General features: G+C 43.5%; 1 long non-coding RNA gene across 1 annotated transcript in view; it reads right to left on the minus strand.

The window, feature by feature from the left end:
• Positions 1-23,685, minus strand: part of LOC145528793 (uncharacterized) — a 102,587-nt gene that overhangs the window by 37,466 nt on the left and 41,436 nt on the right. Inside the window, exon 4 of the long non-coding RNA XR_014070653.1 lies at positions 3,039-3,101. This is a non-coding gene — a long non-coding RNA (uncharacterized LOC145528793). The remainder of the gene's footprint in view (positions 1-3,038; positions 3,102-23,685) is intronic.

The following is a 23,685-nucleotide window of genomic DNA, read 5'->3' on the forward strand; positions in this document are numbered from 1 at the left end:
GCAGCACACCAGGCCTCCCTGTCCGTCACCAACTCCCGGAGTTTACCCAAACCCATGCCCATTGAGTCGGTGATGCCATCCAGCCATCTCATCCTCTGTCGTCCCCTTCTCCTCCTGCTCCCAATCCTTCCCAGCATTAGGGTCTTTTCCAATGAGTCAACTCTTCACATGAGGTGGCCAAAGTATTGGAGTTTCAGCTTCAACATCAGTCCTTCCAGTGAACACCCAGGACTGAGCTCCTTTAGGATGGACTGGTTGGATCTCCTTGCAGTCTGTCCTCTACACTTAAAAATTTAAAGGGGTAAATTTCATGTCACGTGTCTTTTACCGCATAGAAAAAAAAGGTAGGCACAATTGCTGTCTCACGTAGCTCTTTTGTGTAACACTGAACCATAAAATCTCAGTGACAGGCAACAAATATACCTGTTGCTCACACATCTTTGATTGGCTGGGTTTCTGCTGATCTAGGCAATGCTTGGTCAGGCGGTGGTTTTGATTTAGGCTAGATCTCTGTATTACTCAGTTTCTGAGATCCAAGAAAGAGTCTCCTCATGCTAATGTCAGAAACACCAGAGGAAAAGCCCAATTGTTCATATTTACTTACACCCCATTTCCTCAACAAATTACATGGCTAAACTTTAGGATTGGGGTAGGAAATAAACTTTATTAGCTAAGATATATTGGTAAGGGGGAGGAGAGGAGTAGTGAAATTTTCTGGTTAATAAATTAATTTTCCACACTCATCTTTTTTGCCATATTTCTGCCAAACAAAGATCTAAATTTATTCTAATTCATCAGTAAACAATCAGATGAATCCATAGTAAACAATCTTTTACAAGACATCTAGCTTGGAGTCTCAAAAAAAGAATCTTTGACATAGAAAACAAACAAAATTTTAAAATGAGGGAAAGTTTTGCAAATTAAAAAAGACAAAATGGAAAGCCTGAAACTTAATTGGATCTTGGAATTAGGTTTTTTAAAAAACTATGAGTGGGGGGGCTGCTCTGGTGGTCTGGCGGTTGACAATCTGCTTGCCAATGCAGGGTTCTACCCCGGTCCAGGATGTTCACACATGGTGCCAATCAACTAAGCCCCATGGACCACAACCGCTGAGCCGGTGCTCTAGAGCCTATGAGCCACAGTTCCCGAACCTTCTCTCTGCATCTACGGAAGCCCACGGACCTGCAGCCTGTGCACCCCCACAAGAGAGGCCACTGCAATCAGAAGCCCTTGCACTGCAATGAAGAGGAGCCCACACAGGCCCCAACTAGAGAAAGCCCCCAGGCAGCAGTGAAGACCCAGCACAACCAAAACTAAATCAATCTTTAAAAAAAAAACTATGAATGGAATTTTTAGGATAACTCAGGAAATTTGAAACTGAACTGGACAGTGAATAACATGTGATTCTTTGAGTGTGATAATGATAGGGTGGTTAATAGCAAAATATCTTTATCCTTAGGAGATTAATGGTAAATATTTATGAGTGAAATGTCATATCTGCAATTTCTTTGAAAGAGTTCATCAAAAAATATGTGTATTTATAGATAGAGAAAGGTAAACAAAGCTATCTTAACAACTGATTAATATTAGCAATTGATTAATCAAGAAAATATGCATATAATTTTCGTCCTTTGTTGTAGTTTACTAATATATATTTATATATTTTTTAATGTTAAAAACAAAGAAGTGGTGAATTACTTACTTTGATAACTTACAGAAAATTTGAGTCACATTGAGAAGAAACTAGGGCTATTGCACTGAATTAAACAGACTGGGGCAGTTAGCACTCAATGCTTCCAGTGACAGGGGCCCAGGTTCGATCCCTGGTAAGGGAACTAAGATCCCACAAGCTGCATGGCACAGCAAAAAAAAAGATTAAGCAGATTGGAGGCTATAACAATTCTATTTGCCAGAAGACTGCCTAGTGGAACGTTCCCTTTGTCCCATGCTGGTTGTAAGGTGCTTGATAAACCTGAAAGCAGTGAGGCCTGACACAGAGCTGAGTCAATTAGAACAATTGCTTAGTGATGGGATTGTTTTGATTTGGAGAAATAATTACTAATGATAGAGATATCTGCATATTAGAGAAATATTTGTGGTTAGTAATATTTGAGAATTCCAACAAGGGAGAAAAATAACTTCTAGGCCATAGAAGACAGAGCCTCAGGGCACCACAGTGATCCCACTCCTGCTGGTAATTCTGACACCTGGGAGCCTGGGAGGAGTCACCTGTATATGGACACACCTCTACCCTATGCTGGCTTCCCAGGTGGCTCAGTGGTCAAGAATCCATCTGCCAGTGCAGGAGCCGCAGGAGACGCAGGTTTGATCCCCGAGTCAGAAAGATCCCCTGGAGGAGGGCATGGCAACCTGCTACAGTGTTCTTGCCGGGAGAGTCCCATGGACACAGGAGCCTGCCGGGGTACCATAGACAGAGGAGCCTGCTGGGGAACAGTCCACGGGCTCGAAAAGAGTCAGATATGACTGAGTGACTGAGCACATAGCACACCACCCTATGTTACACTGTCTGGAAATAAAATCTGCTGATTTCTGGGAGTTAACTTCTCCTAGCAAAGGCACCCTTGAGTCAACTCGAGTTCATCACCAAGTCCCCAAGAACCACAGCACATGTTTCTTGTAAACAAGGTGGATCAGGTTCATTAAGAATTTGATCCTCTTCAAGCATCAAATTCACACTTTGCTTCTGATCCCGGAAGAATTCATCTCGCAGCCCTGGGTGCCTGTTCAGGGAAGAGCAGGTGAAAAACAAGAGAGAATCACAGCAAATGCAAGCTTGGCTGTTTGCACACACTTCCCTCCAGTAACTATCTTCTCATCTACATCCAAGAAATTCAGCCAGTGTTTTCTGTCCTGCATGCTCTTTGGGAACCTGCCGTCTGTCCTGATGAGACATCTGCTCATTTATAGAAAGGAGAGTTTAAAGATGTTGTATTGTTTCAATCCCATCTTTCTACAAAAAAAAAAAAAAAGGAGAATGCCAGGATTCTAAAGAAGGACAAGTGGAGAATACACATTACCTCAAGCCTGTTGGTTCGAAAACTCGGAGTTTCTCGGTGAAATCTGAAACTGGTCCCCATATACTGAGAGCAAGGAGAGACAAAGAGGCAGGTCAGATCGGTAGGTGGCACTTTCCGTAAACAAGGGAGCTTACATACCTAAGTTGCTTTGGGTGTTGTAAGACGAGTTGATCTCTGCAACCACCCTCCAGAATCTGCAAAGTTTATACAGGGTCCTGGGTTCAGCCTTGTATACCTCCCAAGTATACAGTCTCAACAGCAACCTAACTGTCTCAAGGCTGAGGTCTTCCCTGGTGGCTCAGATGGTAAAGAATCTGCCTGCAATGCAGGAGACCTGGGTAGGATCCCTGAGTTGGGAAGATCCCCTGGAGAAGGGCACGGCAACCCACTCCAGTATTCTGGCCTGGAGAATCCCATGGACAGAGAAGCCTGGCGGGCTACAGTCCATGGGGTCACAAAGAATTGGACACAACTTTAACGACTAACACACACATCTCAAGGCTGTGTCCTTGAAACAGCTTCTACTGTGTGTATGATGAGCAAAACATACATTCTAAGGACAGAGGAGGGGTGGGGAGCCCCCAAATGGCCGGTCCAGCCCGCAAGTCCATAGGTCATGTCCTGTTGATGACCTCCTGCAACACCCTCTCACCCCGTGACCAGCTCTGACAATCTCACACGCCCCCTTCTTCTGAGTGCTCAGCAGGGGGGTTCATTAGTGTGAATGCAGCTGGTTTGGAGGCTCTTTGGCTGCCCTGGAGGCAGACATCACAGCAACAATGTAAGCATGTGCTAGAGAAGACACAGACTAAGATAACAATTCCCAAAATAAACAGCAACCTTGTCCAGCAAGAGCCCTGTGTTCCAAATGCCTGGTTTATGAAGTCTCCCAGCCTGGCACGGTGAGACCACTCAGGACGTTGACTGTGTACTGTTCGTACCTGCACAGATAATCAGGTATGAACACACTACCTTGCATGTGGATCATGGTCGGGTACCTTCTTGGGAGGCAGAAATAGCACACAAGGGCATCCTGTTTTGGAGGACAGTTTTTCTCAATAGAGGCTTCCATGTTTGATGAGATGGGCTCTGGCGGTTATTGTTGAAGCCTTGCTGGGTGAGTGTTGTAAGGACTTCTATGTGTGCTATAACGTCCTACAGTCCAGTGAAGGGGACAAAGGCTGCAAGCAAGCGATCCTACCCATGGAAAAGGGGGTGTGGCCATCTGACTGCTCGTGAAGGAAGGGAGGTTGGCAGCTTCGTTACGGTGGGGTGGATTCTCCCCCTTGCCCAGGGTGCAGGGGCCCAACCACCCAGATGGAAGCCATAGCCAAGGATTGGTGCCACACAACCGTGAGGTCCCACTCAGGGACCCCCAGTAATACGGGTGGTGGGAACAGTCAGTGCCACCCCAGTCACTACCCTTTCATAGGACAGGATGATGACATCCAGATCTGGGGACATCCATCCTACATCCCTTTGCAATTGGTTTGGTTCAGTTTAGAGTCATTTTCCTGTTCCCAACATAGGCATGCCCAGGTGCTCAAATATTGATAACCCAGGGTGAGCCACATGAACCCGTCCCAAATCCGAGCATAACCACTCATGGCTCTGATGGTATTTTTAGGACCCTCCTTGTCAGCAGTATGATAGAGGTTCATGTAACTTGATTGACAGGAAAAGAATAACCATACCTAGAGTGATTGATAGTGTGCATTACAGGCCAGGCTTCCGGATCAGTGTTGGTAATGTCAGACTAATTAAGAGTGTTAGTCCTAGTTTGCTCTTCCCTAATTTACTGTTTCAGAAACTTTGAATCCCCTCCTTGGAGCATACACACCCAGCGTGGCAGTTCTAATAAGCTTGAGAGGGGCGGCTGCCCACATACCCAACAGCTGGACTGATTTCTTTGCTGGGAATCTAAGTGGACACCCACACTTAGAAAGTATTCCTATCAGGTGCCAATCTCTGACTAGATGCACAGGAGTGGCAGAATTATAAGGTCAGAAGACAGATATTTGGTAGAAACTTATAGAGGAAGGTCTCCCCCTTTTATAAAAATTGCAGTTGTGGTCTGATCCTTAGATGTTAACGTGGCTACAGCTTTAGGAACTTGATCTAGTTGCATATATTACACATGTTAGCGGAGGAAGCTGCACTCTCAGACATGAGGAGACGCTCTGGGGACGGGAGATGCTCTGGGGGTGAGAGACGCCAGACCAGGACCCCCATCTCTTCCCCTCTGCCGATGGCACCGGTGCCATTCCAGGCACAGTACATTTCAACAGGGCGGGCTTGCAGCAGGACAATGGGATTCCAGTGGAAACTGATTAGTTCCTCCTCACCCAGGGGTGCAAATAATTCACTCTTCCCAGTGAGACGCCCCATCACAAATCCCAGGCATGATGCATGCTCTCAGCAGCCTAGCACTAATCCATGGGGAGAGTCAGGGCAGTGGCTGTCTTTACAGTGCTGGGTGTCTCAGCAGGGGACCCCAGTCTGCCATATGGGGCAACAGAGCATACTGGTTGATCATCCACATGTGTTAAAGCCTGGAAGAATACCACCCAGACAAGACAGTTTTGCCTGTTAGTAATTTAACCGGCTATTCAAAAACTAAATAAATAAAAAGGTTCCAAGCGGCTCCATGGGGACGACTGCAGTGGGGGGGTAGCTGCAGCAAGCAAAGCCCCCTCCCTGCCCACTCACCGGCCCTTTGCCCCCCTTGACTGCTGCAGGAGCAGCCCCAGGAGCTGGTTCCTCTGTCGTGAGCACTTCTTCCCACCTGCTGCTTTGATGTTTCAATTCTCCTTTCTACCAGCTGCACCGCTTGTGGCTACAGACAAATGGAACCTCCATTCAGTGCCATGTTATTTTGCCCAGTCTTGTAGGTCATGACCTTTGAAATGTGAGCCCCACCATTGTGTATTCGATGAGGGTATCTGTACATGGTACTCAGCCTCTCTGATCCCTACATGGTGGTGGTTTGGTTTGTGTGGCAATGGAGGAAGCCTGGGGACAGGCCAGATACAGTGTCCACACAAACCAAGGTCTGTTTATCACCTTCACATGCACACAGGAGGCCAATATGATCAAACTCCAGTTCAGGGCACCAGACTCTTTTGGCAGTTGCCTTGGATGTTGTTTAGAACACACAGGACATGCTATGATCTTGTACCAATTCACTGCATTTCAAGGGCGACCCAGCATCCTTGGCAATAGGCCGTCTCATTCAGAGAACATGTGTGTGCTCTTTCCATGCACCCAGTCGGCTGTATCTACTGAAGGATAAGTTATGGAGCCTGTACCTGAGCCAGGACATCAGCTTCCTGTTGCTAGAGAGCGTCAGTGCCTTATGACCTGGGAAGTGGAAGAACACGCCTCCGGCTCCTGCAGATCAGCCCAAGGTCTGTCCACATATTCTGAACCTTCTTCATGATCATCCGCCCCTTCCTTGTCTTCCCTTTGCCCAAGTCTCAGTGTTAATCCCATTGGAACAGCCCAACTGTCAGCGCAGAGAGTTAACGATCAGACCTCGTGAGTGATCACCAGGCGAACCTCTTTGACTTCAATGCACTGGCCGCTGGGGTTCATTCCTGTTTCCATGCAGATGGTGTCAGTATTGGGCTCAGTAGTGATGCGGTTCCTGGAGACCTGACCCATCTGTACACCAGGCATCAGTAAGCTGCCACAGCAATAGGGGTAAGGGCGTTTCCCGGGTGGCTCAGTGGGTAAAGAATCCATACCTGCAATGCAGGTGATGCAGGAGACCCGGGTTCAATCCCTGGGTCAGGAAGATCCCCTGCAGAAGGAAATGGCAATCCTGTCCAGTATTCTTGCCAGGAAAATCGCATGGGCAGAGGAGCCTGGTGGGCTACAGTCCATGGGGTCACAAAGAGTCGAACACGACTGAAATGACTGAGCATGCACGCCCATATTCTACAGGGCCTAGTGGCACCTGCATTTCTGTGGTCAGTGGGTTAGTGGACAGGGTTCTCCTCTGCTGCAGGGAGGTGAGTCATTTCACCAAAATGAGGGGTTGAGCCCTGACAGAGAGGGAGTTGACCAAACATATTCTCAACCCACCCCTTGATGAGAAGTGAAGTTCGGGTTGTGACACGTTCGTCCTTTGTGAGGGAGACGTTCTGCTCAAGTAGCGTGGCTGTGTGCACTGTGAGGAAGTCCTGCCCCAGGAGGGCACACCTGCCCCTTCCAACAGGGGACCAAGATCCTAGGGGTACTCTCTCCCTTCATCGTCTCTGCCACAGTGCCCAACCCAAACCTTCTAGAGTCAGAAACACAGCTAGGTAAAACAGCGGCTCTGTCTGGGGGATTCCAGAGCCCTAAACTGCTTCATGAGGATTTTTGCTTCTCAAAGGCTGCTTGCTGTTGCAATATCCAGTACCCAAATGTTCACATTAGGTCATCAGTGTAATGGGTCCATTTCACTCATGTGGGGACAGGACAGATCCAGGCTCCCACCCCATGACATGCCATGAGGCTGTGCAGGTAGCCTTGGGATTCACTTGAAAGGTACACTGTTGCTCCTCCCATGTGAAGGCAAGTTGATCTTGTGAGGGGCAAAATAAAAGCATTTGCTACGTCCAGTTTTGTTGTTGTTGTTGTTTAGTTGTTACGTTGTGCCTGGCTCTTTGTGACCCCGTGGACTGAAACCTGCCAGGCTCCTCTGTCCATGGGATTTCCCAGGCAAGAGAGTGAGTGGGTTGCCAGGTCCTCCTCCAGGGGATCTTCCTGACCCAGGGATCGAAACTGCATCTTCTGCAACTCCTGCATTAGCAAGTGGAGTCTCAAAGAGACCTTCATGACCATAACTGTTTGCCCTTCATAACCATCAATAACGCTGATGGCTACAGAGAACCTCGGGTCACCATGTATTAAAGCTCCAATGTCAAGCGGAGGCATCACCTGTTGTTTATTTATGGGGGAGTCAGCGAATAGTGGGCTCAACATGGGGCCCTCCATCACCCCTACGGGACTCACCTGGAGGATTCTGGGCCTACATCTTATATCCAGAGGCTGGGAGGCACTCAGCCTGAATAGAACTGTGTCCCCAAGGCCCCTGCTAGGGCAGAGGGCCCTGGCGATGGTAGGCACATGTGGGCCAGGTCTGAACTTCTGTGCGGGTTGTAAGGTTCTCTGTGGGCTCACCAAGTGTTAGGTAGCAGGTCTGTCTTTGCAGGTGGGGTCCTGCAGCAATGAGGTCAAACCACATTTGCTTCCAGGTCACATCTACCGGACATTTTATAGCAGATTGGGATAACCTTTGGGTTTCTCGAGCTCCCTCTTTGTCTTGGGTCTTTCCCCATATCCATTCATTATTCAGGATTCGTCAGTGTCCCACAGACCAGAAATGGGTTGCCCAATATCACACATGTCTTGCCCACCTCTGGGCAAGAGAGTGTCCCGTATTAGCCTTCCATAGCAGGGGCTGGTGCAGACTGGGGTGCCTTGGTTTTCATTCCTGCAGTGAATGTGTCTCGATCACAGCTTCAAAGACAAGGTTAAACATGGCCTGTCTCCTTTCCAGCTCCCTAAGACGTTGCTGCATCTCCTTGATGGATTTCCAAGGTCTCACATAACGCCTGAGCCCACGCAGGTGATGCTAGAGGGCAGGCTATGTGGTGATCTTGCTCTTTTTTGCTGCCTCCAGCCTTGTCAGCATCACTCTCAAATCCTGTATCCACACTAAGCATGCCTGACTACTTTCCCTGAACTTTTGCTAGAACCTGGGAGCTTTCTCAATAAGCTGGTGCGTGCATGCTAAGTCACTTCAGTCCAACTCTTTGTGAACCCATGGGCTATAGCCCACCAGGCTCCTTTGTCCATGGGGATTCTCCAGGCAATAGTACTGGAATGGGAGGCTGGGCCCTCCTCCAGGGGTCTTCCCGACCCAGGGATCACACCCAAGTCTCTTACATCTCCTGCATTGGCAGGTGAGTCCTTTGCCACTAGCACCACCTGGGAAGCCCCCACCATAAGGTCAGTGGGAGTATATTCTCTTATCATGAATGCTTCCTGAGCGGGGGGCTCCCCTGACTGGGCTTGCTGTTGCCCTGCTTTTGCTTTGCTTTGTGCTATGTTATGGCTAGACTGCACAAGGCATTTTGTTTGTTTTGCTGCCAGTCACCAGCAGCCTCCTCCTCTCTCCTCGGCCTCCCAGGGACTCCACCAGCCCCTCCCATCCCAGGTCCCCTGCCTGCTCCAGCAGGGGCCTAAGGAAACTGTCCTATTGGCAAGATGGGATAGGATTCAGGCCAAGACTGCCTCCAGGGGAGGGCTGTTGGAGGTGATGGGAGGCCTCAGGGCAGGGCTGTTGGAGGTGATGGGAGGCCTCAGGGGAGGGCTGTTGGAGGTGATGGGAGGCCTCAGGTAGAGCTCACCATCTACTGGTCCCCTAGAAATAAGCACAAGATGATGTGACATCTCTGATCGGCACTGGAGCCAAAAGTATCCTAGCGCGTGGTGACCGTCAGAGGTTTTCTGATCCCCTCAGCCATCAGTGACACCCTCCAACAGTCACCATATTTTGGCTGATTTAAGTTCTGGTAGTAAAATCCTTTCAATGTATTCCTTAGCACTTACTTCACATAACCCTTGGTTTCAAAGGTGCTTGAACCGTACATCCAACTAGAGGGATGGGATAGGGAGGGAGGTGGGAGGGGGGTTCAGGATGGGGAACACATGCAAACCCATGGCTGATTCGTGTCAATGTATGGCAAAAACCACTACAATACTGTAAAGTAATTAACCTCCAACTAAAATAAATCAATTAATTAAAATAAAATAAAATAAAGAAATACCCATACATAGGTCAGAGATGGCTTTATCTATAAAGTGAAATTGGACCACTTCTGGGCTTTTTCATTTCTTGATTCTTTTCATCCCTTAATCATCCATTTGTTTATTGTACACCCCTCTGTCGCAAACATTTTTATTACTTTCAAGTAGTCTCTGATGGTGATTCTAAAAACCATAGCTTTCAAAAAATCAAGTTTCTCTCTCAAATGGGGCTAGAGGCAACAAAATCCTCCTTCCTCTCCCTCCCTCTCCCCAGCCCCCCACCCCCAATCCCACACCTTCTAAGGGCTTCCTCGATTGACAAGCCAGCCAAGTGTCTCTATGCAATTCCCCCAGGGGCAAACACCATGTTTCTCCAGATGAGTGCCAGCCCTTACCCTACACCGCATGGTTTTAGAGCCTTTGCCACTACTTCTGGTCCTAGGAGATAGGCCTAGAAAATCTTTCCTGGCATAAGAGACACTTAACCTGGAAATATGTAACTTTAACAGAAAGATTTAAAGTCCTTTGTGGAAGATCCAAGTGTCACTCCCCACCTCAGAGAAGTGTATTGTGTCTGTTTCACGGACAAAGTAAGTCTTACTCCTCAAGACCAAGAACAGACATATAAAAGCTTGGTGGATCCAGAAGGGGCTTAGAAATAAAAATGAATTTGCCTGCATCAAGGGCCCTCCCATGCTCCATCAAGAAGGGAACGATATCCAGAGAGAACCTGGTAAAGAAATCGTGTCTAAAACAACTGGAAGAAAGCCATTCTGGGCTCAATCATTCTTAAGTTATAGAGAAGAAAGGCCAAAGGGCTTGGGTTCATAAAACTGCCAGACCGCAAAGTTAAGATTAGAATTGACAGCTTGTGTTCTGAGTCCCTAGTTTTATACCCCCTGCTTTTCCTCCTTTCTACTCTTTACCCTCCATTTTAAGCATATCTCTGGCAAAATCAAAAAGAAACCTAGCGTCGATCAATATGGAAGGGTCTGACCTTCTGCCCAGCATTCATCACTTTTGATTCTTTCACAATTGTTTCTTCAATTCTTGAACACTGTTCAACATCTATAAATAAAAGACTTGATCTGGATTACTCTGATTTCTATAATAAACTCTACTGCCATCCCCTTCTAAATCAAATGTTCTTCAGACACCAAATACTGATGGTTTGCCCCTTCTTTAATATCATCAAAACAAAGGACACAGTCAAAAAAGCTATTTTTCTTAGGTCTTCAATTTTAGGAATATCTGAGATTACACATGCTCGAACTGCCTTGTTACTATAATATTATTCAGAAGTCTTCTTAATAAACATAATAAAAGAGAGAGAACTTTATATAAATGTCTGTGTTCATGTGGGAGGTGTATGTAGATATTACAGACACTGCTGCTGCAGCTGCTGCTAAGTCGCTTCAGTCGTGTCCAACTCTGTGCGACCCCATAGACGGCAGCCTACCAGGCTCCTCTGTCCCTGGGATTCTCCAGGCAAGAACACTGGAGTGGGTTGCCATTTCTTTCTCCAATGCATTAAAGTGAAAAGTGAAAGTGAAGTTGCTCAGTCATGTCTGACTCTTTGCAACCCCATGGACTGCAGCCTACCAGGCTCCTCCGTCCAGGGGATTCTCCAGGCAAGAGTACTGGAGTGGGGTGCCATTGCCTTCTCCGATTACAGACACATACATACACGAAAGCATGCTGTGAAAAAAACATACTTTACAAGATCTGTGGATAAAAATAAGCAATGGTAAAAAGCAAAGAGGATATCATGGCATCATTATTTTCTTACAGTTTTTACCACTCAGGACACCAAAAATAAGGGGCTTCCATGGCGGCTCAGCGGTAAAGAATCTGCCTACTAGTGCAGGAGATGCTGGTAGATGCAGGTTCGATCCCTGGGTCAGGAAGATCCCCTGGAGAAGGAAATGGCAACCCACTCCAGTATCCCCATGGACAGAGGAGCCTGGCTGGTTATAGTCAATGGGGTCCCAAAAAGTTGGACACGACTTAGCAACGGAACAACAACAACTCCAAAAATAAATTGGATTAAATTATTAACAGTTTTAAAGTCTGCTAATTACTATTTAGTACTACTTATTTTTAAAGTACCTGTGTATATAAGAAACTGTTTTTAATATATCAAATACAGTGTAATTCATAAAGCTACAGCATAAACTCGACCTACCAAAGAAATATTATTCTGAGACTCTGAGATTTCTGATTAAAATTGCGGGTAGTTGAAGCTGTAGGTGCTTTGAGACTCCTGCAAAGTAACTTGCAGGTGGAAAGAGGACAAAGGGGTGTTTCCAAAACAAAAGAACCCCTGGAAAAATAACTCTTTAAAAATATATGAAAAACATTCCAAGCTTATGCACAGACAATGGAATGCTGATTTGGAAAATATAAGTGTAAGAAAGGACAATGGCAGATTAAAACTCATTAAAATTAAATTAGCTCATTGTGTATCTGTAGCTAAAAGGAAAATGATTCTTTTATAAAACCATGTATACTCCTTTTCCCCACTCTTTACATGTCCAGCAAGACACCTCTATACTTCTCAGGTATATTAATGTCTGCTCCTACATTGATGCATTCTTTAGGAAAAAAAAAAAACACCAAGGTATCCATCCAGCCATCCAGAACATATCAAAAACTTTGAGCCTTTGACCATCAGCCACTAGGCTGAAACAAAAAGCAGGCAATACTGTCATCATGGTCTCAGTGGGAGTTTTATGTGGAATTCTAATTAACCAACTCTCATTTTCTTTTCAGATATCAAAAAAAAAAAAAAATCTGACTAACGTTCCTAAGGAATTTGGAAGGAAAATATGAATTTATATGTGGCATACATTAGAAGGGCCTCCCTGCAGAATTTTCCTAAGACGATTTGAGCATTTGTTTAAAACATTTCCTTAAGTCCTAAAATTGAAATGCCACTCATCAGAAATCAAACCCCCTGGAAGATATCGACTTACAAAACAGAAAAGGGTAGAATTTCAATGTCTTGGGGTGGATCAGAATAAATCCTAGATGATAATCTTTTGAAGCACAGATTTCCTTTGCAAGTCTCTGCTTAATGGCAATCCCCTCATGAACAACAAGCTCCAGGAAGGACCTGGTAGTGTTGATTTGGTCGTCGCTCTTTCCCAAGAGTTCCTAGGGTGGCTAGTACTCAGGAGGGAGCCAGTGTATATTTGTGAAGTTTCTCCTGGAAACTTCTTTCTAGACACAGCAAGAAATGGAGGAAATGAACAAGATGGCAAATCTCAACGGACGACGAGGAGGGCTGAGAGAGCAGCAGTAAAGAAAAAGTAGAGAAGAAATCTCCGCTCCTCTCTGACTGCTCCTTAGGCTTGCCTTTCACCTCTTTCAAGAAAACAGAAGCAAAACCAAAAATTCAAAAAAAAAAAGAAAACCCTCATGATAGTAAAGGTAGTAAGAACGGCCTAAGATGAGAGAAGGCAGATCCGTTTCCCAGGTTTACTTTGACCTTTAATAAAGTATCATATTTGCGTGATTTGGCTTAGGTGTCAACCGTCTGCTGGGGAATCTGTGGATTTTGGAAAAATTCATAAGCGATCAAACACAATGATGAATATCAGAATGCAGTGTTTATCACTGAGTTGTTTGTCAGGACCTATGCTTTTAAACTTATAACACCTGCTTAAAAATTTGAAGACTGTACAGATGTCCACCCACAGGATAAGAAGGTACAATGTAAAACCCAACACAGCCTATACAATGTTTCAATCTTAGGCACCTGTTCACTTGGAAAACATCTGTTGCAACCAACATGGGTAAAACACAGAAGCCCTAAAGCCTCCCAGAAAGGCTGGTGCCTGTTCCTGCCTGTGAATTATTCCGAGCCAGGATCTTGATGTTAACATGCTTTCTCCAGCTTTGGTAATTATTCCACTCGACTGCATGAAGCTTGTTTTCACACGGGAGTACAAATTACCATAGGTAATCGCATATAAGCAAATATCTACCCTTCCATTGGATAGTCACAGCATCATCCATGTTCCCAAGCACCAAATTCTCTTTGCTGGGATACACTTGATGTGTCATCGTTGATGTAATTAGCATGATTAGGGCTTTTTAAAAAATGTATAAATGCATCAAATTTTCACTAGAGACTTCTGTTCTTGTCAAAGTCTCCACCATAACAACCTGTGAATTACAATGGAAGGTAAATGGAACACAGTGTTCAATAGGAAAGTGTTGAAATACGGAGGTATGTCTCTACAGCATTAACTAGGGAGACGGATGCAGATTTCCAAGCTCTCATGCATTTCCTGAGTTTCTGTTCACACTGTAACTAAAGAAGTTCAAGTGCATGAGCCTGAACTCATCACAGTGCAACGATGGCACAAACACATATAAAGCAAGGAGCGTTCCACATAATTCAGACAAAGCAATTCAAAGCACAATACAGGATTCAGAGACTTTCAGTGCTCACTTGTCTGCACTGAAAGCAGAAAGAGCAATATCAATGTTATTTATTCATTTGCATCCGGATCCAAACACTGCAAATGCACCTCCCCAAATAAAATGATACAACAGGATCTTTTAAAAGCAACTTCAGAACTCCAGGAAAAAAAAGGAGAAAAATCAAATGAAGTCAGATATGAAATCAACACACAGAAGGCACATCGTGAAGTCTAACTGTGGCCTGAGCTTGGCAGTGACACAAAGGCAACGCAGGATGCCCCTGTCCAGAAGCACAGCAGTTTCTGGTAAGCAGGTGGATGGCTACCAAATTAATTCTATCTGCTTTAGAAAGGCACCTTGTGATTTACATTCTCCACTGGATTTACTTTCCCAGTAAAAGAAGACCAGCGTGATTCAAATTTTGGATTACCCAATAATATGTTATAAAATCAAGTTTTGGGTTGTGCCCAACAACTGTTTTTGAACAGAAATTATTAAAAAGGATTACACGTTGGATGATTATTGTTTCATGACATTTTTGTTTTAATTATGTGTGTGTATGTATGGACAGGGTTGTGAAAGATTTTAATTTCTTTCTTATTATGGGTTACAGTCAAAAAAATGTTGAAAGCCCCTGAGCTGGTCCAATGAAGTCTCTTCCCCTTCACTGAGCAACAACAGGAAAACAGAGATGAAAAATGAGCAGAACTGAGATGAGGGAGTGAGGTGTGTGCTTCTGAGTCTTGCTCAGTGAGGAAGGCAGCTCTACGTAGAGGAGGCAGGTTCTCTGGAGGGTTCTGAAGGAGGCTTCACAGCTGCCATGAGTCCCGAAAGACAGTTACCTTCAACTGCTCTCTTGCTATTATTTTTGATGAATTTTAACTAGTAGTATTAAGAAGAGAAGATAAGAGATATTAAAGTTATTTTTAAATCACAAGTCAGTGATAATACTGACACCTCAGAGCCCAGGTCAGGAGAAACTGGAACTGGTTAACTGCTCACCTCCAACCTTCCCAGGCACAATCAGCTTCCCCTAAACCATTCTCCACACTTCCACTAGGACCCTGAAAACATTCTCTTATGCACATCCATCTCCCTCACTAGATTGAGAACCTTCAAAGACAGGCATTGTGCTTTTCCAGCAGCAGTCATACTGCCTGGCACTTTGTAAACACTCAGAGCATATTTGTGGAGGGTGTGAAGGCTTGAATGAGTCATTGGATAGGCGTGGTCACTCCTGTATTTGTTTTCAGATAAAAATACCTGGGGATGGGTGAGACGAAGGGATAGTTAGGGAGCTCGGGTTGACATGTACATATTGTTGTATTTAAAATGGATAACCAACAGGATGACCTAAATCAAATCCCTTATGATTATACAGTGGAAGTGACAAATAGATTTAAGGGATTAGATCTGATAGAGTGCCTGAAGAACTATGGATGGAGGTTCACGACATTGTAGAGGAGACAAGGATCAAGACCATCCCCAAGAAAAAGTAATGCAAAAAGGCAAAATACTTGTCTGAGGAGGCCTTACAAATAGCTGGGAAAAGAAGAGAAGCTAAAGGTAAAGGAGAAAAGGAAAGATATACCTATTTGAATGCAGAGTTCCAAAGAATAGGAAAGAGAGATAAGAAAACCTTCCTCAGTGATCAATGCAAAAAAATAGAGGAAATAGAGAAATAGGGGAAAACAATAAGGGAAAGACTAGAGATCTCTTCAAGAAAATTGGAGATACCAAGGGAACATTTCATGCAAAGATGGGCTCAATAAAGGACTGAAATGGTATGGACCTAACAGAAGAAAATACTAAGAAGAGGTGGCAAGAATACAGAGAAGAACTATACAAAAAGAGATCATCATTACCCAGACAACTGTGATGGTGTGATCACTCACCTAGAGCCAGACATCCTAGAATGTGAAGTCAAGTGGGACTTAAGTGTCACTATGAACAAAGCTAGTGGAGGTGATGGAATTCCAGTTGAGCTATTTCAAATCCTCAAATATGATGCTGTGAAAGTGCTGCACTCAATATGGCAGCAAATTTGGAAAACTCAGCAGTGGCCACAGGACTGGAAAAGGTCAGTTTTCATTCCAATCCCAAAGAAGGGCAATGCCCAAGAATGCTCAAACTACCACACAATTGCACTCATCTCACATGCTAGCAAAGTAATGCTCAAAATTCTCCAAGCCAGGCTTCAACAGTATGTGAATCACAAACTTCCAGATGTTCAAGCTGGATTTAGAAAAGGCAGAAGAACCAGAGATGAAATTTCCAACATCCATTGGATCATCAAAACAGCAAGGGAGTTCCAGAAAAACATCTACTTCTGCTTTATTGATTACGCCAAAGCCTTTGACTGTGTGGATCAAAACAAACTGTGGAAAGTTCTTCAAGAGATGAGAATACCAGACCACCTGACCTGCCTCCTGAGAAATCTGTATGCAGGTCACGAAGCAACAGTTAGAACTGGACATGGAACAACAGACTGGTTCCAAATTGGGAAAGGAGTACGTCAAGGCTGTATATTGTCACCTTGCTTATTTAACTTATATGCAGAGTACATAATGCCAAATATGCAGGGCTGGATGAAACACAAGCTGGAATCAAGATGGCCAGGAGAAATATCAATAACTTCAGATACGCAGATGACACCACCATTATGGCAGAAAGTCAAGAAGAACTAAAGAGCCTCTTGATGAAAGTGAAAGAGGAGAGTGAAAAAGCTGGCTTAAAACTCAACGTTCAGAAAACTAAGATTGTGGCATCTTGTCCTATCACTTCATGGCAAACAGATGGGGAAACAGTGGAAACAGTGTCAGACTTTATTTTTTTGGGCCCCAAAATCACTGCAGATGGTGATTGCAGCCATGAAATTAAAAGATGCTTACTCCTTGGAAGGAAAGTTATGACCAACCTAGACAGCATATTAAAAAGCAGAGACATTACTTTGCCAACAAAGGTCCGTCTAGTCAAGGCTATGGTTTTTGCAGTAGTCATGTATGGATGTGAGAGTTGGACTATAAAAAAAGCTGAGCACCGAAGAATTGATGCTTTTGAACTGTGGTGCTGGAGAAGACTCTTGAGAGTCCCTCGGACTGCGAGGAGATCCAGCCAGTCCATCCTAAAGGAGATCAGTCCAGGGTGTTCATTAGAAGGACTGATGTTGAAGCTGTAACTCCAATACTTTGACCAGCTGATTCGAAGAGCTGACTCATTGGAAAAGACCCTGATGCTGGGAAAGATTAGGGGCAGGAGGAGAAGGGGACGACAGAGGATGAGATGGTTGGATGCCATAACCAACTCGATAGACACGAGTTTGAGCAAGCTCCCGGAGCTGGTGATGGACAGGGGAGCCTGGCGTGTTGCAGTCCATGGGGTCGCAAAGAGTCGGACATGACAAAGCAAATGATCTGAACTGAACCAACCAGGATGTACTATAAAGCACAGGGAACTCTGATCAACATTGTGTAACAACCTAAGTGGGAGACAAATCTGAAAAAGAACAGATACATGTATATGTGTAACTGAGTCACTTTGCTGTACACCTGAGACTAACACAAAGTTTGTTCATTAACTATACTCCAAGATAAAATAAAAAGTTTTTTAAAAAAGATGAGAAATCCCTGATATTCTAAGATTCTGTAATACTTTCAGACTTGAAAGAGAAAGGGAGCTTTCATATTAATTTCGTCTCTCCTAATTTTTAAAATTTATTAGTTACACTAATCAAGGATGGCAGATGAGTTTCAAGTCACATGATAACATTTGAGGACTTGCAGCAGCTCCCTGGAGTGCCAAGGGAGAAAGGATTCCAAGGTTGGTTGGCTCAGGACCAAGCTGGAGGAAGTGAAGTGATGACAACTGCCCACACGTCACATATTAGCCATTTCCAAATACCTACTCAGAAGACCCAAATATTCATCTGTAACAAGTACTGGAAACTAGTTTTGTTTAAAGTAGCACTCCTAATCTTCCAAGTTCCTCCCAGGAAACAGTTGATTAAAGGAGTTTAGGAATAAGCCAGGTGGCACAGTGGTAAAGAATCCACCTGCCAATGCAGGAGACACAGGAGACTCAAATTCGATCCATAGGTCAGGAAGATCCCCTCCAGGAGGGCATGGCAACCCACTCCAGTATTCTTTCCTGGAGAATCCCATGGACAGAGGAGCCTGGCGGGTCACAGTCCATGGGGTCGCAAAGAGTTGGACACAACTGAGCATGCGCACGTGCACAATGGTAAAGTCATGACTTCTTCACTCCAGTTTCAGCAATGACACTAATAGATGGTACAAACCCAAGGCGGGAGAGATGAGTGTGGAATCTGTTAAATACACAATCTCTTCTCCTTGGCCTGGGATAGAGGAACAGAAAGAGAAGCCATATATAACCCCTGAAACAGGTATTTCATAATTGCTACTTAACAGCACTTTTTAAAAATGAAATGAGCAGGTGGAGTAGTTTATAAGAGACTTGGCAAAACTTTTCAGTGTTTGTTATTTCTTGATGGGCAGCCACCCCTCTATCTCCTCCAGGATCTACAGGGTTTAAACAGAGTAACAGGCGGTCTTAAATGCTCCACGAGATATACATTTCAAAGAGGGTCTTTTGTTTTGCTTCATTTTTCTTAGATCCATGTTTATATCCAAGATCTCTGCGAAGTAGAAAGCAATGCACTCTAGAGGAAATTGTTTGCAAACCAAAGAGAGAATTCAAAATTACGGGTCAGAGGCATTTGCTTGCAGTTATAATGAAAATTCATGGTTAGATTTCAGAACACTGCTTGATCATTAAAGCACCGTTTGTGGTGTGTTAGCTGAATGGACTCTTCATCTCATGCATACCTCCAAGAAGTTTTGAACAAAGGTAAGTTGGCAACGTTCGAAGGAGTCCTGCTAGTGTCCTCCAGGGTGCAGAGAAGCTTCTAGATAGAAAACAGGCAACAGAAGAAGCCCCACTACACCACCAGGGGACTCAGCTACATTAGGGAGACCATTGCTTCAGAACAGCATTATTCCCAAGAAACACATTAAAGCCCACACGATGGGAAGAATCCTGCTCTGCAGAGAGGGGACTTTGTACAGAAAATTTAATGAAATCTTAAAAAAAGAGTTACAAAGCCCATTTGGGGTTTCACTTAGTCCCACAAGAACCCTCTACCTGTCTGTGTCCTCAGACGGCAAGGCCTGTGTAAAAGCAACACACAGGCAGCAAACTGGAGCTGATGGAAGGTAACTGGTTCTGGGAAGGAGATGATGGATAAATAAAAGATCTGGGTAGAGCCCATTAGGTATACACAAGTAGGGTGGGCAGGAAGAGCTGGTAACAACGCAAACATACTAGGGTCAAAAGGACAGAAAGAAGGAGAAGAGATTATAAGGTCAAAGGCAAAATCAGAAGTGAGACTGGCAATCTAGAAGAAAAAAAAGATTGCACTAAAATCAGGAGCTGCTGGAAAAAGGCATTGTTTAAAAAGTACTAAAACATCCGTAAAATGAGAGCCCAAACTACAGTGATAAACAGCAACCACGAAATGAAACTAGAAGTATCGTAGTACATAAATTAAAAACAGGGAAAAAAGAAAGTGTTCATAATTAAAAATCAAATAAATCGCTCAGAGTTGGGGTCTTCAGACTTTTCTGTTAAAGGTCTGGTAGTAAGTATGTTAAGCTTTGGGCCACACAGTTTCTGTCACAGCTATTTATGTCTGTTGTAAAAGATTATATGTGTAATATATTAACAGTCACAAAGTGTTTAGAATCGGGTCTGCCCACACTAATTGGCAGTTACTATCAGCAATATCAAGACACACCCCAATTAAGTTATGGAACTTCAAAGATAAAGAGAAAAAAAACTCATGCAGGTATTAAAGCAGAAAAAGTTACCCAGAGTGGGGGAAGTCAGGCTGTCTTCACGCTTCTTCACAGTAACATTTAATTCTAGAAGGTGACAGAACAGTGTCTGTAGCACAGGAGGAAGAAACGTGTGTAACCAGGAGCATACACCCAGCCAAGCGGCTCAGGCATGAAAGCAACAGGCAGTATTCTCGAATACGAAAGAACTCGGAGAAGGAGGAATTTATAATCCCTTTGTTAAAAAATAAAGTAAATAAAAATTTTAAAACTAAATGACAGTAAAATCCAACCAACCAAGTGATAAATTAAAAAGCAAACTCAGTAATGGAAAAGTCATGGTGAAAGAACCAGTGCCGAGCACTGCTTCCATTTAAACAGGGAACTCAGAATGATTAACAGAGGGAATCATGTTTGCAGAACAAGATGTAATGCTACAACACTGACAAAGAAAAGTAATTTGAAACAAAGATCAGGAGGTAGAGGGAAGGATGGGAAAATGAAAACAAGAAGAGTCCTTGTCACTTCGTCTTTTCCCATCAAATACTATTTAAAGTTGAAAGATGTAATTTAAGATTATGATTCCTATTTTACAAAAGCTTTCCTACCATTAGTGGGATGACATCAGACTTATTATTTTTTATTGATTAGAAACACTGGCAATTCCTTAAGTTTCACTTTAGCTTCTCTTTCTTCTAAAATGAAAATACATTTTAATAAAATTATATGCCGTATTTTATACAGAGGAAGATTGCATTATTTTAAAAAAATTTCTTATTTATGCATTCACCTATTTGCCCAACTACATTGTATATGTCCAGAAAAAGATGTTCAGAATGATATTCCCCAAATTATTTTTAGGTGGTTCAATTTAGGCTGATTCTTGATTTCCTCTTTGTATTTTATTCATTCATATTTTTTAACAAGCAATATGTAGAACTGCTGGGAGCCCATCAAAATGTTTTCATATTTCCTGTCTGTAGCCACAGCTAAACTACATTTGCCAAACTCTCTTGCAACTACGCGTAACCATGTACCTAAGTTCTCATAGGCAGAATGTGAGCAGAAGTAACATTCAACTTCCACCTGGCATGACCTTGGATTTCTTTCTTCTCTTTCCTGCCTGGTGATCAGAGCCAACTTAGAAAGCATGTATTGTAGATGGCAGACACGTGAGGCCATATCCCTGAAAAAGTATGCGGAGCGGAGGCACTGAACAGCTGGCAACACTCACCACGGTTGTGTTACAAGAGAGGAGAACAAAAAAGTGGTATTTTTCTAGCCATGCTATTATACATCCCGTTACAGACCATTGACTTTTTTGCCTATAGTCAACATAAGCATGCATTATTTTATTCAAAAAATAAACAATAAGCTCATAATCTAGAAATACAATTAAGCTAATCTAATAATAAATAAAATCCAGATGAAACTCCGAGCACAGAGTCACAGATTCCAGCTAGCCTGGCAGCAGTGTGAGAGGAAGCATGGGAGCGGCCGTCACAGGGGACGTTTGAGGGCAGACACTTTCCCAGCTGGGAGCCCTGTGTTCCTGGCACTTAGTGGTCTCATGGATTTCTGAATTCAATTCACCTTTGAGACTTGTTTTGTTTCATTTTCTAAAGGAAGTAGTCTGGGTTTATGGTGTTTCAGATTATGTGAGACTGTGTTTCCTCTAAATTCAGAAGGATATTGCTTTCTAATAACATGGTGCTTGCTACTCAATCAGATATTTTGCTTGGCTCTATGTAAGCAGTTGGATCCAGACAAACCTATGTTCTCTAAACAATGTTTCGCAATATTTCGAAAGTTAATTTTGATGTAGATCCTTTTTGCATGGATTAACTAAACGCTTATGTCCAGTTTGCAGGGCAGCAGTGGAGACGCAGACGTAGATAACAGGCCTGTGGACAAGAGCAGGGGCACAGGAGGGTGAACAGAGGGTGAGGTGAACGGACAGAGTAGCGGGTAGCGTGGAAGCAGACACACCATGCATGTGCTAAGTCACTGCAGTTGTGTCCGACTCTTTGTGACCCCATGGACTGTAGGCCACCAGGCTCCTCTGTCCATGGGTTCCTCCAGGAAAGAATACTGGAGTGGGTTGACATGCCCTCCTCCAGGGGATCTTCCCTACCCAGGGACTGAACCCGTGTCTCTTATGTCTCCTGCACTGCCAGGCGGGTTCTTCACCACTGGTGCCACTGGGAAGCCCAGGCATATACACCATCATATGTAAAATAGGCAGCCGACGGGAATTTGCTGTATGACTCAGGGAGCTTACACTGGGGCTCTGTAACCACCTAGAGAGGTGGAAAGGGTGGCAGGTGGGAGGGAGGTTTAAGAGGGAGGAGACATCTGTACAACTATGGCAAATTCATGTTGATGTACTGCAGAAATCAAACCAATAATGTAAAGCAATTATTCTTCAATTTAAAATAAAGAAATTAAAAAAAAAAAAGACTCCTATGTCCAGGACATAACTGAGAAACATCACCAATATACCATTCATTGTGTTTTTGACATGTAATAAAAAACTACAGCTCCATGTCAGTGTTCATGGCTGTTGAGAGCCAGTGAAATTGTTTAAATCATTTGGATATTAATCCTGGAATCAAAGTATTTCTAGAAAAACAACAGAAAATTGGAAGGGGCCTCAAGAGGCCATTTGGTCTAGGCTCTTCCAAGTAAGGTATCAAATATCTTTTGTAAACTTTTTAATTAAGCTGCAAGATGACAGCTTTCCAGCTTTTATTTATCACCAGACATAAATGGGTTTCAAAGAATCACTGAGGAGTAGAACGTGGGAGGTTAAAATAAAAACTCTCATTTAGTTTTCTTCACACATCTGCCCCTGAAAAATCTTTTTTGAACTCCAAAATAAATTTTTTTTAATTTTATGAAAGAACAAGTTGGAATATGAAAAGCATGAGAATCCTGCATGCCTGGCTCATTTCCTCCAAGAAATAAAAATCTTTCAACTACATGTTTATAAGTTACAAGCCAGACACAAATACTAATTTCTCAGTCCAGAGATATCCAATTTCCATTACAATGTATTTAAATCTCTGCAAACTAGATAGTTTTTGGAAACCATGCCAATTTAAGATGTCTGAAACAATGTCCCCTGATTCTCTTCCGAAGTTACCTTTCTACCAATTAGCTATTATTTCTAAGGAGTACTCAGCCCCCTCAAAGATAACCATTCCACTCCCTTTATTCCTGACTATCTTATTAATTTTGACATTTTTTCTTTTATACATTAAGGTAGCAATAGCAGCATAATCAAATTCATCAAGTAGAGAAAGATATTTCCAACTTGAAATCTAATTAATTTTTCATGTTCATTATCTTTTAAGAATGTTTCTTGCAAAAGGACATTATCTGCTCCTCTTTTCATGATAATTGATGCAGTTCTTCCATTACCTTTTTCTTTTTTCTAGTAGGTGAGGAAAGACCTTTAATACTTATACTTACAATCTTGCCAATAACTTTTTAAAGGATAGGTATTAAATATGTCATTCAAGATGCATAATGTTTTACAAAAATCAGATCCATTAGAATAA

This window comes from Giraffa tippelskirchi, chromosome 12 (assembly GCF_054371585.1).
Source record: "Giraffa tippelskirchi isolate mGirTip1 chromosome 12, T2T-mGirTip1v1.2.pri, whole genome shotgun sequence".
NCBI classification, from domain to species: Eukaryota; Metazoa; Chordata; class Mammalia; order Artiodactyla; family Giraffidae; genus Giraffa; species Giraffa tippelskirchi.